This window comes from Eubalaena glacialis, chromosome 12 (genome assembly GCF_028564815.1).
Source record: "Eubalaena glacialis isolate mEubGla1 chromosome 12, mEubGla1.1.hap2.+ XY, whole genome shotgun sequence".
NCBI classification, from domain to species: domain Eukaryota; kingdom Metazoa; phylum Chordata; class Mammalia; order Artiodactyla; family Balaenidae; genus Eubalaena; species Eubalaena glacialis.
Genome location: NC_083727.1, coordinates 17,940,200 through 17,955,553, shown reverse-complemented (window position 1 = coordinate 17,955,553; position 15,354 = coordinate 17,940,200).

The following is a 15,354-nucleotide window of genomic DNA, read 5'->3' as shown; positions in this document are numbered from 1 at the left end:
TGATAGCCGTATTTCCAATAATGTGATTTCCTATCTAAAGATTAAAGCTGGGAGTGTTGCCATTCAGACTGAATTGGTTGTATGCAAACTGATGCATAATGCAAGTAGCACTTTTTAAAAATAATAGTTTAGTCCTGCATTTTAATTCATACTCTGTGTTAATTCTCCCAGTGATTTTTACCCATGTGATACATAACAGAAGAGCAGTACTCTCCATGGGCAATGAAGATAACCAATTTCTTAAATTAAAAATGCTGATAAAGAGGCAAGCAAAGAACTACCCCATCTCCTCTTGAACCAATATCCTGCTCTTTTCTGTTGCCCAGCCCACTGACCTGTCATCCATTCATTTGCATTAAATTACAGACAAACTCCTAAGTAATTTGTTAGAAACATTTAAAAACAATAGTCATATGCAACATTCACATTTATTTCTCATAGGCCCTTAAACAATCTCTCCATCTTTCTCATCTTTCTAGCAGAAGTAGCTCGTTTCTGGTTCACTGGTCTAGAATCAGTAAGGAGGGAAACAGGACCTATATCCTAAAGTTTATTTCAAGGTTTGTTAGATCATACAGATTCTGATGTCTCCTTCAGTTTCCTTCTAAAGAATGGACAAATTTGAAGCAATGCTCTCTGACAGGTCATATCTGTTCAAACCAGCCAGGTATATTGATGCCCTGGTTGCAGCAGATTCCTCTTATGGCCTCTTTCATCTAAGCCTCTGTAACAGGACTGTCACTTGGGTCCCTGCCACGGGAACTCTAAGGAAAAACTGTTTCTCAAGGAAGAGAAGGGAAAGCTCTGTGGATGATATAGGGTGATAACATATCCTTTGTCAGCACTTCTGGCTCCTTTGAAAGTGAAATCCCAGTATATGAACCTGTGAGCCACAGCAAAAGCCTAAATAAATATCAAACTTGAGGTACCTTTGGGACAATTCTCATACATCACCAGATAAGTAAACCTGTTAACTTATATCCCTGATCTGATTGGGCATAAAAGGATAGTTAATACCACATTTTCAAAGGATTATTAAAGTAATAGAGGTAGCAAAGATCTAAAATATATCAATCTTATGCAAGTAATACTTTTTTTTCTCTTTAGGTAAATTACCTTTTGAAGAGCATGAGAAAAAAGATTTTTTTTATATAGCAATTAACATCTCCTTCCAAAAGCTTCATTTATTAATTTCCTACAAATGAAAACATTGCTTTCTAAGATATCTATCCCAATGACTCTGATCCTTTAGTTAGCACGGCATGTGGATGAAATGCTTTATCATGATTAATTAATTTCTCCATATAATAATACCTTTAAGTTGAATAAATAATATTATCTTATTACCAGTAACAGCCCTTACTGTCAGAAATGAACAGTATAGTACATATCAAAACTATTCTCAATGTTCTGAAGATACATTTTATTATTGCCATTTATTTATTTATTCTTATTTTATTGAATAGGTTACTTACTTTAAAATATTCATTAAGTATCTACTATGCACCAGGCATTACTCTGACTTAACTAGTCTAGACACTGGTATATTTAAAAACCTCTCCAGGTGATTCTAATATGTGGTTCCAGTTGAAAATCACTTTTCAGGAGGCCTCAGACAGGGAAAAGGCTAGGAGGGTTTCAGAGGATAGGTGACATTTGAGAGAGATGAAAAGAGAGAGGAGGAGTTTCCCAGGTGTGGAGAAGTGGATAGAAATATATGAGAATAAACAAGGAGATTTGATAGGCAAACAGCCTTGATAGGAATAGATCATCTGCTCTTGGGAAAGGAAGTGACCAGAGAAGACAAGAAGGTGTAGTCAGGACCACACAGAAAAGAGCCTTCAAAGCCATACTGAGGAATTGGATTTTGCTCAGCTGGAACCACTGTATCTTAACCGATATGGACCACTACATATTAACATTTTAAAGTAGTAAATATGATACAAGCTGACCTGTGTTTAAGCATGGAGGATGCCTTTGAGTGTGAGAAGTTGGAAACTGGCAGAGGTTTACATTTAGGTGAGAGAAAATGAGAGACTATGATTGCTCCAAACTGACTTCCGTTATAACTTGGATCATCATAACTCCTTATACACAGTTTTAAATGTTACCAACAATGACTACAAATATCATGTTAATTCTGTGCTCAGAAGATAAAAATAATATCCATAATTCACAAGAATTATAACAACAAATTTCTTGGTACTAAAGATGTGGAGAAGAATTAAAACACAGCAAAGACAGTATTTAGTATCAAATGTCATTTAAAAAAAATTCAGTGTTTACTCAATAGCTTTGACTCAATCAACTAATCAGTAAATGCACCCGCTGTCAGAATCATTGAAGAAGTGTTTTACTTAAAGAATGCAAGATTTAGGGCAAGAACATGTCTTCAAATACCTTAAAGGGTTTTCTTAGAAAATCTGTGACTTCCCAGAAGGCAGAATTAGACCCAAAGAGCACATGCCAAAAGGAAATATACTTTTGTATAAACTGAAATAATATCCCTTTCCAGTAAATTTTTCATCATTTTTGATTTTTATTCAGAGGATAAACTTGGTGAGAATGTTGTAGTGGAGATTCAAGCATCAAATTGATAAACTTCTAGCCAAATAGATCAGGGGGAAAAACAGAGGGCAAAATTACCAGTATCAGGAATGAGAGAAATAGCATGACAGATCCTAAAGATGTTAAAAAGATAATGAGGGAATACTGTCATTAACAATTTTATGCCAATAAATTCAGTAATGTAGATTAAGGTTACTCAACCTCAAAAAAAGTGACATTTTGGACCAGACAATTCTTTGTTGTGAGGGTTGTCCTGGAGATCATAGAATATTTAGCAGCATCCCTAGCCTCTAACCCCTAGATGTTAGTACCATATCCTGCGTCCCAATTGTAACAAGCAAAAAGTGTATCTAGACATTGCCAAATGCCCCATGGGTGAAGAGCGTGTAATAATACCCCTTGTTGAGAACCACTGACTTAGATGAATGGACAAATTTCTTGAAAGGCACAAACTAACAAAGTTCACTCAAAAAGAAATAAATAACTTGAATAGCCCTATATCTAATAAAGAAATTAATTTGTGGTTAAAAACATTCCCACAGACAAAAGTCCAGTCCCCACTGGCTTCTCTAGTGAATTCTACCAAACATTTAAGGAAGAAATAATACTGATTTTATATAAAGTCTCCAGAAAATTGATGACTGGGGATTTCTTCCCCATGAGGCCAGAGTGACCCTGATACCAAAACCAAAGATAGTACAAGAAAACTACAAACCAATATTCTTCATGAACATAAACTCAAAAATCCTAAACAAAAAATTTGGAAATGGATTCCAATAATGTGAAATAATAATACCTTGTGATCAAGTAGTGTTTATCTCTGGAATGCAAGGTTGGTTTAACATTCAACAATTAATCAATGTAATTCACCATATTAACAATCTAAAGCAGAAAACCCACATGATTATCTCAAAGAGATGCAGAAAAAGCATTTGATGAAATATAACATCAATTCCTGATTTTAAAAACTGGAGGAAAACTAGAAATAGAAGAAAGCATCCTCAACTTGATAAAGGGTGTCTACGAAATACCTATGACTAAAACTATGCTTAATAGTAAAAAACTAAATGCTTTCCTCCTAAGATCAGTAACAAGGCAAGGATGTCTGCTTTTACTACTTCTGTTTGACCTTTTACTAAAGGTTGTAGCCAGTGCAATAAAAACAGCAATCAATCAGTCAAACAAAATAGCATCCAGATTGGAAAAGAAGAAAAACTGTCTTTATTCACAAACAGCATAATCACCTATATAGAAAATTTGATGAAATCTACAAAGTAACTACTAGAAATATTAAATGAGGTTACTAAGGCTTCAGGATTCAATACCAATATAAAATACTCCATTGTGTATCTACATACTAGCAGTAACAACTGAAAATTGAAATTATAAAACAATACCATGTAAAATTACATAAAACTATGAAATACTTAGTGATAAATCTTAAAGAAATATGTGCAAGACCTGTATACTAAAAACTACAAAACATTGCTGAAAGGCTGAAACAAATGAAGAAATATATGGCTTATGGGTCAGAAGTTTCAATATTGTTAAAATGTCAGTTCTCCCCCAGATTTATCTATAGATTAAATGCAATACAATCACTTTTGAAAAGAGCCTAGCAATTTCTTTAAAAGGTCAAAAATACACTCATTATATGATCCAGGCATTCCACTAAAAGGTATTTACCCAAGAGAAATTGAAAGCATATGTCCATGCGAGACTTGTATATGAATGTTCACAGAAATTTTATTTGTAATAACCAAACCCTGGAAACAACCCCAATATCCATCAATCGATGAATGGATATGTAAACTGTGGAATAGTTATAAAATGGAATACTACTCAATAATAAAAAGGAATGAGTTGTTATCTGCAATAATATAGATGAGTGTCAAAATAATTATTGTGTGTGTAAGAAGACTATAAGACAAAGGAGTGACCATATTCACAATTTCATTTATATAAAATTCTAGAAAATGCAAACTTAACTTTAGTGAAAGTATCCAAATCCGTAGCTGCCCGGGGAGGGGTGTGGTGCAGTAGAGACAAGTGGGAATGGGCAGGAGGGAGAAATTACAAAGGGACATGGGGAAACCTTTGGGTGAAGGGTATGTTCATTATTTCCATTGTGCTGGTGCTTCCATGGGTAGCACATGTGCAGCTGAAAGTGCCATTATGAGGAAGAAAAGCCCAAAAGTTACAAAGTAGTCAGATAAGTAGAATATAATTTCAGAATCTAAATACAAATTTTTTCCTTCATGAGATGTAATATAGGACAGGACATTTAGAGAAGAAGAGTAACTTTACACTTGATAGTCGACTCTCAAAAATGATTCTTGGAATAGGCTAAGAGGACTACTGCCAGAAATCATCTGTATGATCATCAGGTCTTATGCTATGTATGGTTATTAAGCCAAATAATGCGAACATATTTTGTATTATTCACCTAAACTCCTAAAGCTTAATAGAGAAAAACTGTCCTCCACTTACTATCTTTTAATGACCAGATAGACCAAGAATATGGATGTGATGCTTTTCATTAACATTTTCAAAACCCACTCATCATATTGATCAATGAATTCATTTTTTTTAAAAAAGACTCAGTGTCTGCATGTTGTTAAGTTTTAAGCTTTCTGGAATTCTGTAAGGATTTTTTTCAGTAGCAAAAAATTCTACAATAATGCATCCTGTGATAATGTGAATTAATTAGTTGCTGATTAGCTTCTCTTTCCCACTTGGTCCTGTTCTTGAACTTCTACAGGATAGGGAGAGGTAACACGACAGGAGCTAAACAGATGCATGCCATCTAATCAGTAGATTCCTGCCCTGGAAGTTCATAGGACCTGGAATCATCCCCATTGATATTTAAGGCAGAGTAGAAAACTACTGCCAGGTACTACCAACCACTATAGAGAAAAAAACAGAGTTGGACCATGAAGCCAGACCCCAGAATTCCCAGCCACCAGCCACTCAGGGTCATCTCACTCACTTTGTTTTCCTCATACTAATGACACTGTGCACTTTATGCATTAAATTTTTCTCAGGCCCCATTTCTGCCATTATAGGTGGAGTTGTATCATGTATGTGTGCATGTAAAGGAGCTTAAAACCTCATTTTAAATTATTTTAGCATTTGAAATACTATGAATCAACACTATGGGGGGGACTCCTTATACATTGCTTATATTTTGATAGTTATCAAAATAGGAACAAAGGGCTGATTAATTAGCATAAAATATGTAAGAAATATTTTTCATTGGTGGTTCACAACAGAGAACTTTATGAACACCACTGTCCCTCCATGCCAGGCAAGCCCAAAACCTGTAATGTAGCCTTTGAAGTCTAGAGATCTCTTGGATCATCTGAGTCCCTTCTTTTAAGTTCTGTCCCTTAATTGGTTAAAGGTGGACGCATCGCCTGTCAGAATATGATCATATATGCCTTAGGGTGAACCCTTCATGAGGCGTGCTCTCAGAGAGGTTTTTGTGCCTGCAGGCTAATAACAAAATGGTACTTTGGGCAGAATTTGGAGGTAGGCTTGCTTTGGTTGTAACATTCAAACTGTGATCAAGTTATGGTGAAGGACATGTGTAGCCCTCCACCTGCCTCAGATTGTGGTAGTTTACCTCACCAATATTTCTTAAATGGACCTGATCAGTGTTGCCTGGCCAAATTGCCATTGATCAGTTAGCAACACTCAGATAATAGATCAGATTAGAATTCGCTACTCAATCCCTTAGGCGTTAGTAGAGCTCTTGGGCCTTCTTCAAACATTTGTTTCTGCTGCTGTGCATCTTCTTAGGTAGCTATGTTTGAAGCTTATAGTGAGAATTATTTAATTTGGGCTTTATTATTCTGTCCTCGTTGAGCAATTTCTTGTGTTAGGTTAGGGGTGCTGGAGGCACCTAATCCACCTCTGGTTGATTTATGAAGCCCTTAGATATTGTACACTGGTAAATGCTTCAAAAGTAATTAAGCATACTGGCTTTGGCAGTGGGAGATAATCAATTCTCAAAAATGATAAAATGCTTATAGTGTGACAGATGCTTCATTGGGTAGCCTAGAGAAGCAATCACCCATCTGCGGAGGTCTACTCACGAAACTCCCCCATCAGGCCTTAGAAATATATAAGCATAAGCTAGAACACTCCTCGTTCAGTCTTGTAATTTGGACACAAACTGTGGTTAGTTAAGTCCACTAAAAGCTGCTCACACTTAACAATAAAGCAAGTACGGAGGTCGTTCCCTCCATAGTTCATTTATTCTAGAAGTATTTATTGAGTGCCTACCAAGTGCCAGCCACTGTTCTTTGAGAAGAGAGCCATGATCCAAGGAGCAAAAGGCCCTCTTGGAATTCACATCCTAATGGGGAAAAGACAATAAACAACCTAAATAAGTAAAATATTTAGTACCTAGATACATGTAAAGAAGGACCTAAATAAATAAATAAATAAACACAAAAGGGAATTCCCTGGTGGTCCAGTGGTTAAGACTCTGTGCTTCCAATGCAGGGGGCACGGGTTCGATCCCTGGTCAGGGAACTAAGATCCCAATGCTGCGCAGCCAAAAAATTAAAAAAAAAAAAGATATATATGTAAAGAAGGAGAAAAAAGGCAGAGGAAGGGGATTGAAACCTCAAGCAGGGAGTTTTTTTTCTGCTGGGGACCAGGAAAGACTTCATGTGAAGGTGACTTATGAGGAATAACCTATGTGTTTGTGGGAATTGTCCAGTATAGGGGATGCTCGTGAACTATGGAGATGGGCATTCCACTGTGCTTCCAAGTCTCCATGTGGAACCTCCCTGTGCTCTAATCTGCTGCCCAAGCTGAAGGCATAGGTGGAGGGGTCATAGATGGAAGGGCCCCATCACACATGGGGCTCCTTCAGCCCAGAACACCGTCCAATTGAAAGTGAGAATCCAGCTACCCTTTACTATTTCTCCAGGTTACTGTTTCTACCAGCTCTCTAAATAATAATTCATACATGAACATGATTTATCACATATCCACGTGACTCTTGTCATGGTAAAGTCTGAATTTTCTGGCTCGCTTTCTTACCACCTTCATTTGAAGCATTTGGCCATGCCTACAATGAGAAAACAACCTAAAGAAGAGAGGCCAAAAACCATCTTTAAAAATAATATCAAGTTCCTTAAGGAGAGACGATAGGTAAAAATATCGCTTGCATAGCTCTGTTAAATACTAACGTCTGTGGATTTGGAGAAGGCTGCTTCTAAGGAAAGATGACATAGAGATGTTGAAACTTTTTTGGCTTTCCTTCGTACGTTGACACAGGCTTAGGCAACATGGCCAAAATATAAAATAGTTATCCAGTTTTGAGATAAACTTTCTCAGTATTCATTACTTCTTGTTTGTTTGTTTGTTTTCATCCGTCATCAAAATGCTGAAACTTTGGCATTCACTTTTTGAAGTTTAAGATAATTATAATACATAAGCATAGGCCAGAAAATAACTTGTGTTTGTCCATATTAAATACCATGGCTATTACTTATATCAGTCACTAAATAAGACAGTAAGTTCCCTGTAATTAACTACCATATTTATTTTTTAAAAACTTTAACTTGTATTTTGGTTTCATGAGGCTGCCATCACAAGCATCACAAACTGGGTGCCTTAAAACAACAGAAATGTATTGCTTCACAGTTCTGGAGGCTGTGAAAGAAGTTTGAAATCAAGGTGTCAGCAGGGCCATGTTCTTTCTGAAGGCTTTAGAGGAGGATCCTTCCTTGTGTTCTCTTAGCTTCTGGTGGTTACCAGAACTCCTTGACATTCCTTGGCTTGTAGATACTTCATCAGTCTAACTTCTGCCTCTGCTGTCACATGGGCTTCTCCCTGTGTGTTCTGTTTGTCTTCTCCTCTTTTTATGAGGATACCAGTGGTACTGGATTAGGGCCACCCTCATCTAGTATGACCTCATCTTAACTAGCTTACATCTGCAAAGACCCTATTTCACCCTAGGTCACATTTATAGGTACAGGGATTAGGACTTCAACATACCTTTGGGGAACACAGTCCAACCCATTACAATTAGTACCTTAATTAATGAATTATTTAATAGAAGACAATTGCAAGTTTTTAAACAGGTCAAATGTGTTAAGACACTCATTCATAGATATTTATAAAGATTATTCTTTACTTCAGAATCCCTGGAATATGAATGAAGCCCATGCATCTTTGAATAATAAAGGTTTTCTAACTTCCAGCAATAGATTTAGTATCCATAATTCCTCCATAACCCTACAGGTACTTGGGACCAACTAGGAAAGAAATTGGCTGTTTAGATACTAGGAGCTGAGAGTGGTATCTGCTTCTAATAGCAACACAAAAAGTAAAAGGACTGTAGAATTGTTTTCTTCAACAAAGCATACCCTGTGTTTTATTAGCTTGTTTTGTCAAAATCTTAAGTAGACTCCTTTTGATATGAATAACTTCCATGTGAATGTGTAATTTCAAAATAGAAAATAAATTATTGGAATGAATTGATTCATATTTTTTTCTTCTCAACATGTAATAAAAATGAAGAGACAGCAGTAATGTATGGGTAACAGTTGAACTACTGAAAACACCTGTATGATGATCTAAAAGTTAAGATTTCTCTTTCCACCATGGGGTCAACAATTACAAAAGTAAAGCAGAAATTGGGCGACTGGCCTTTCCAGCTGACAGTATTAATTATGTCTCTAGTCATTTCGGCTCCAATGGTAGGTAGTAGGCGGTAGACAGAGAAAGCTCCTTCTCCATTTCTGCTGACGTGATTATTTCCAAAGGTTGTCTGGCTAGTCAGAACTTCAGCTTTCCCAGACATCACAGCCCAGGACATCTGCCCACACTCACAGACTAGGTTTCTATCCAGAAAAGGCAAACCCATTTGTATCAGCTCTCATTTTGAATCCAATGCTCAGGGCTTGTGAATACTTTTTATATTACCAGACTTCTTAAAAAACGATCACTAGAAAACGTGGATTTTTGTAGGGCCAAGAAGAATTTCTGCAGAAGTTATCAGAGTTTGTGTTTCCAGCCTGACCTCCCTCCCTCAGGCTCACTTCCATACCCTTGAAGCCCCAAGGGAAGATATGCCAAAATAAATCCCGAGAAGTGTAGTCTCTGAAGGGCTGCCCCTTGTGTGAACTTCGGGCAGATATTCCTCCCTGGCTCTGTGACAGCAGCTGTTCTTCAGTGACACTGAGCTGAGAGCAGCCCACTGAGCATATAGCCTTGCACAAAGATAGATACATTTCCATGCTTTGTGATGGAGATGACAGCTCAGAAAGGGAGAGGTCCAGTTTCGGGCCAGAAAGCATCCTCGCTAAGAATTCTCTGAGGGTGTCCTTCTCCCTCCTGAGTTTTTACCTTCCTTTGTGCAAAAAATGTGTGAAAAAGTTCATTCAAAGCTACCATACATGACTGACAAATCAGATAAGACATGGAATTTCTTGTTTGTTGTTTAATTTAGCTTTTTTTAAAAAAAAGTTACTACTTTTTTACCTGTCCCAGTACTCTGGAGAATCAGGTGGACTGTTAGAAAAAGTTTTTTGTTTCCCCTGCTCCCTTGAAAACATGATTCTAATGCCTGTCAGATGTGTGATGAAAACTTAAGTCATCAGACTGCTTTACTTCTGAGTCTTTAGACTTCAATATTGCCCGGGAATCCTATTCCTTGACAACTTCTAGCTCCCTAGAATTTATCAGTTCTCTTGAGTGAGACTGGTTCTCTTTCTTACATCTTATTTCTTCAGATTTCAAAAACTGTGTGCATTCTACCAAGCTGAAAGGACCCATCATGGTGTGAGGGGCTCCACCCACTCCTCTCTGACCCCTGGGATGAATTATAGCATCCTCCAGAAGTTTCACTAGCATCCTGGGGCCTGGGATGGATTTTGAAAAGCTAGATTTGAGGGAAGAGCCTTTGCTCCTTATTCAGAATTTATTTCCTGGTATAAAACGATGTAAAACAAAATCACCCTAAAATAAATGCACTTTTATGATATCAAATAGAGCTCACATATGAAAGTATATTAATATTAAGCAGAATTTTATGGTAACCAAAATTCCTAACTCTTCTTTATTGACACTTCTAGAAATAGCCTCTTTGAGATCTCAAATGTGAGAAACTGTCTGATCTTGTATTTTTACATAAAGGTGGTCTGTATTCTCTAGAATGGAGTTTTGGGGGGTCAGTTTTCAGTCGATTTGAAGTAAAACTACTGATAAAGAAATTGTTCATTGTACTGACTGTGTTTTGACTATTAGTCTTAGCTTAAAAGGTTATGTCTGAAAGCACAATAAATATAGGCTTAAGGACCCCAGTAAGAGGTGCGGATGAGGGAAGGAGCAGTCACTACAGGACTCAACATATTTCAAAATGATTTCCCTTTACAGAGTGATCTTATTATAGGCATTTGGATGAAGAAATCATCCACTTAGTAGGATCAGTGTCACAGACAAAGGGTCCTAGTTTTAGAAATAATATTTCTTGAAATACTAGGCAGTAAATTCAGAGACTGAGCATCTTCAACATTTTATTTACATTCTTCAAGCTCATGTTGGGACTTGAAAGCCTGAGTTTACCTGGGCCCTCAGGAATATCGTTTCAGAATGGATTCACGTGGGTAAAGAAGGAGTGGTGGTGGTGAGGCTATCCCAAACGAAAAACCTCCTTTGGTGTATTATAACTGTTCTTTGATTTGTAAGACTGATAACACTTCACTGACTAAAACTTGTAACAGAAGTTGCAAAACGCCTGAATATCCATTTAAAAAGCCTATTATATAGCCTCGAGTGATGATGTGAAGCCAGAAGATTTTCTTACCTACTGTAGAAGCCACTGAGGCGAAAACTTAAGTAGACGGTTGTTTATTGGGCAGTTGTAAAATGGAATTAAAGATTAAGCTGAGCAATAACCTTCCCTTCCCCTTTTCCTCCTTTTGGCTCCTTTTTATGGCATTTTTTCACGCAACATTTGTTGGTAACATATATGTCATCGTCGCAAATAGGACCCAAGGCCTTGCCTTTTACTACTGACCTGTCACTGTACGTCTGAGCTGCCAACCACACCTCCACCCCGCACCCCAAGCTGTTTGGTCTTGTCTGTCACTGAAGCATTTGTGTTTTGCAAGGCGGCAAAGGAGCTGCTTCCTTGTTTCTTTTCAGGGTTCCACTTTGATTTCATTCCCCTTTTAAAGGTGATTACACAGAGACCTGCCCCTCAAGAGCAGAAATACCATCTTCATCTACATGTCTTGAGTAACTGGAATTCCACAGCTCTGGTGAATGTCCTGTTTGTCTTTCCTGCAGAGGGACTTGGTTAAAAATGTCAATTTCACTGTTTGAGACTTCTTAAGAGAAAGCCTCATCCCTAAGTGTACTTGAAGTGGGTGTAATTAGTTTTAACAATCTTTTCATATTTTCCTTTAAGAGGATTCTGAAAGTAAAGATTCAATCAATAAATAAATTCAGTTTGTGAACGTACCATCTCCAAATGATGCTCCATACAGAACACCCCAGAAAGGTGTCAGAAATGAGATATCTTTTTCATGCAGTGTTTTTGGAATGTCCCAGAACATCAGGCTACCTTCACAGACCCCAGGAACGCAAAGAGCAATACCAGACCTTTTATGAAACCTGTGAAATCAGAGAAATGTGAAGGAGTCCTGTTACAACAGAGGAAAGCCTACAGTCCACCTTTACTTTATTAAATTAGTTAACTTATTTTGATGTGTGAGTACAAGGCTTTATATCAGTTTTTCAATTTATATAATTTTTATAAGGTGAGGTCCAACTGTCCCAGAAGGAAAGATGGATGTTTTATGAACTGTATTGCATCCCACATGTGTTCAGTCATAATATTTGAAAGGTCCCCATCATAGGGTGAGTGTTCTTATATCATTGCCTGTTCCCTATGGTTGATAATATATAGTAAACAAAATAAGCAGATTTTCCAGATTAAAACATTCTGAGGCAAACAACTTGAAAATAGGTTTCTTTATTGCAGGAATTCTTTCAGAGTCTTTACTATGCTAATCTGTGTTATAAATCTCCACTAGGGGAATAAAATACATTGCTTTCCAAACTTATTTCACCAGGGAACTATTTTCTGCTGGGCATCTTTTAAGGCCAGTGTTCCATATATCATACTTTCTTCTTATTTTAGAGGGAACTGAAGGTGAGACTCAATGGTAGGTGTGTAGAGACTTCTTTACATAGAGTATTGAGCGTCATGGTACATTATAGACACAGACCCTGACTTGTGTGTCTATATATGTATGTGTATGTATATGTAAGGGTGTGTATGTGTGTGTGTGTGTGAGAGAGAGAGAGAGAGGCAGAGACAGAGAAAAGGAGAGACAGAGACAGAGCAGAGAGAAGGGAGAAACTTGAAAGATTGATGGGCCAAGAATCAGGTCGCCTGATTGTTTGAAGCTAGGATTTATTTAACATTTCTGCTGCATGGATGTAATGCGTATGTGCATTTTTGCCCCCCTACTGCAGCATTAAGTTCAGCTGTTTCACAGTTCTAGAACCTGACATTTAATCATGGTTAGGTGAATTAGTAAATGTGTGAATGAATGCCTCAAAGATTCTCTTTTTGTGTGTATGTTTTCCAGATATTTTTTGAAATGTCTTCAAATGATGGTTTGTCTTGGGGACTCCTGGATGCCATCTGAGGACAATTATTATGAATATTTATAAGGCTGAGCCTTCAATGTCTATCTCAGGCGATATTCTAAGGCAGAAGAACAAGAAAACTCTCTTTCATTGTGTTTTGCCAAAACCTACTAAGTTTTGAGTGCAAAACCCAATTTTAAACAGATAGATAAATATCTGATTGTTCATTCTGAGCAGTACATGTACTCATGCCTATTGATAACCTGTTGTTCTAATAAAAAACGTTCCCCAAAGCATATTTGAAGTGTAGGTGTAATATAATACATTTTAAAGCTTTTTTTTCAATTGGGTTCTACTTCTGATTTTTTATTAAAATACTTAATAAAACTTTTATGCCTTTAACAGCTATTAAATTAGAATCATGTTTTTATTTATACAATTATATGATTTTTAACATTTATTTTTTATACTCTCAGTGTATGTTAGTAAGCTGGGTTTTTTTCCTAATAGACTACTTCCAAGAATGCAGGAGTACAAGTGTGTATATATACCTGCAACCAGACATACACTTGTCTTCTGTTGATCAGTTTACAACTTGTCTGCTACTCAGCAGAAATCTTAAGAGTAGATTAGAGCTAGTTTCTTGAATTGCCATTTCTGAGGAGTCTGAAACTTAATTCCACGGGAAGGACACATTTCCTCTGCTTTACACGAACGCCACATTTAGTTATGATGAAAAACAATCATTCTCTATACAGGTGAAAAGCTAAGACCACTGGAAAATGCTTACAATGTAATGAAAAGTAAAACTCCATGAGGAAGGACTCCAGTATATAATGGCTGCATAGAAAAAAGAAATGAAAGTATACCAAAATGCTAATGAGATTATCATTGGTTGATGCGTCTATGAACAATTTTTATGATTATTTTTCTTTACACTTTTCCCTATATTCCAAATTTCTACAACAAGCTATTGTTACTCAGGAAACAAATGTTATGAAAAAATACTCAACTCTCTCCTTTCCCTGCTTAATTTCACTACTTTCTTCCTTCCACTTGGCAAAAAAGTCAGTAAGCCCATTGTACGTAGCTAGAGGTACTTTTGCACCGCTGCATGAGGTGGACTCTGGCTAAAAGCATTTTAAAAGAGCATCAAATATTCTGTAGATGCAAAAGAAGGAAGGGGGAGATGTTAAGTAGCATTCCATCAATTTGGCCCTATTGAGCTTATTTCCTATAAACGCATATGACTTCATTTTTGTTAAAATATGTGATTCATACAGGGGTGTAAAGAAGAAACTGAATTGTTATCCAGTGTGAGAAATTCTATATGGAAAAGAAAGTTATATGGAAGGAATGCTAAAGGACAATGACTTTATGAATGCTAAGATCCAAGCTAGGAGAAGAAAAAATTTTGAATATTTATCTGTCCAGATAAGAGTGAACTATAGTTTATAAACAAACTGTTGTTGGACTTATGACAGTAAAGCAGTTTGCTAAATATTCCTTTCATATATATATTCATATATATGTATCCCATCCCATGCTAATGTTATAGATCTAATCAGATCTTATTTACTTTCTCACAATTATGGCCAATTAACCATACTTTAACGCACTTAGTTTAAAAAAATTTTACTTAACTCTGATGATATTTTTATATTTTGTGTTCTAAAATAAGGCAGCCAATGAATATACATATGTACATAGAGAGAGAGAGAGAGATCTTCAGATTTATTGAAAAATCTCCTGTGAAACCTAGGTGGAAAGATTTTTTTTAAGCTTTAGAAATAATCTGTAAAGTGCTTTTTAAAGAAGTTCATGATAAGGGCAGTGCATTTGTGATGGGAGGGAATGATTTCCATTAAAAAGAAAGGGTATTAAGCTTTCCCCTTGCTGACCCTGACTCTTCCCTCTCTGGACTACTTTATATCAGGAGATGCAATCAACAGAGGTCCCCTTTTCATTGCCCATCAGGTACATGGCATGCCATCGATTTTTAAAAATAGTGTTATAGGGATTACAGCTGTAAGGCACATTAGTTCCCTAATGCCAAAGCAGGATTGGTTCATCCAGTTTGCTTCTAAATTTAGGCTTAAATGACCTCAGTATTATACTATCATCAGATCCTCTGACATCCAGCCTTGATAGGGCAATGACCCA